The sequence below is a fragment of the Schistocerca gregaria genome, chromosome 8 (assembly GCF_023897955.1).
Source record: "Schistocerca gregaria isolate iqSchGreg1 chromosome 8, iqSchGreg1.2, whole genome shotgun sequence".
Taxonomy (NCBI): domain Eukaryota; kingdom Metazoa; phylum Arthropoda; class Insecta; order Orthoptera; family Acrididae; genus Schistocerca; species Schistocerca gregaria.
Window position 1 is genome coordinate 421,755,968 of NC_064927.1, and position 1,618 is coordinate 421,757,585.

Below are 1,618 nucleotides of genomic sequence, written 5' to 3' on the forward strand. Positions count from 1 at the left end.
GAAATTCTTCTGCAGTTAATTGCCTGGTGACAAAATAATTTAGTACATTAAGTAAAACAGTTTAGTATGTTGTTACAAATAAAATCAAAATTAGTTTATTTTCAGATGGACAGACAACAGTTAGACTGGAAGAACAGACAGTCTTAACACAGTACGTTATCCCCTTCAAGTGACACAGTAAATCAAGTAATTGAATGCTCACACAAATGAGGTTAAAAAAAAAGTGTACGTTTTCATCACATCTGTAAAAATTGCCTTAATGCACTAACAACACACTGATTGTAAATGTGTTTTGCAACCTCCCTCCTCTATACACCCCTCCCCCTCTCTCCAAATCCTGCCACTAACACTTTGCCCAGTGTGTATAGTTATGTGCACTGGGAAATGAGAAGAGCTACTGTGATTTTCTGACTTAAAATTACCAATAGTAACCCTATCTCCAACTAAAAGACTAAGATCATGAAAATTATTTTTGAACTCCACGTTTCTAGAGAACTGAAAGTGATAGAAACTGGATAAACAAAACAATCCATCATCATAGTTGCTATTGCCACATGTCTTTAACACAGAGAAATACAAAGGAGAGGCTCCAATTATCACAGGATCACAATTTGTGTAGCACTAACAATGGAAACAAGTAACATGTTCCAATGATTACAAATGTCCCCCACTGCATGATTATGTATACAATAACACCACAGAATTCTACAGTCCAGACAATATTCTTCCAACCATAATAGCAGTATTATGGTTTTCATTGAGTCTTGTAGTTGCACTGAAAGATGTGTAACTGATGGCTTCTGTGAGACTCTCAGACAGTTATTTAATGGTGCATCCATCTTTCTCAAGATCCTTGTCTCTTCCAAGATGATGCCAGCCAACACACACTTTATTGGAAATGGCCAAGGTTGGGTTTATTAGGAAAAGAAGTATAACATCTCGTACCTACCCTCGAAAAGTAGGTTGGGTGAAAATTTAAGAGCCCATTATTTTTTCCACCATCTATATCTGAACTGAAATAGTTTTTCAAATAATTGTGTAAAATTTTAGCAACAACTACTTACTGTTGTATGGCTTGATAATTATCAGCACTTTTGCTGTTTTGAATGCCAAGTTTGTGTCCATATTATTTTGACAAGGCCAATAATGTGAAGCTCGTTTATTATAGATGTAAAAGCACAAAGGAAGGAACTCCCTTGAGTTTTCTGACAAGATCAGTCTGGTCACCTGCAAGCTAGTCTGCTGCTGTACAGGTGGAGCTTTGAGTAGCTGAATAACACACACACACACACACACACACACACACACACACACACACTTATTCAATTGCTCTAAAGCAGTGAACAGAGCCTTTTTTTCTGGTTATACTTATTCTTTCATCGCTTACCTGTTAACAGTGCTACTAGGAGCTTATATTGAGCTTCAGGGCAGATGTACTCCATGTGACTTACTGTTGCCAGGAGGTCAGCAGTTAACTTTCTGCTGGTTGCAAGCAGCACTGTGATAACACATCACAACGTTCAGGAGATACACAAAAATGGAATGGGGAAATAATTTGATTGTCGTAACAAAGCTTTCACTGTTCATCTGCATTATAATAACAGTTGTGAGAAATGGA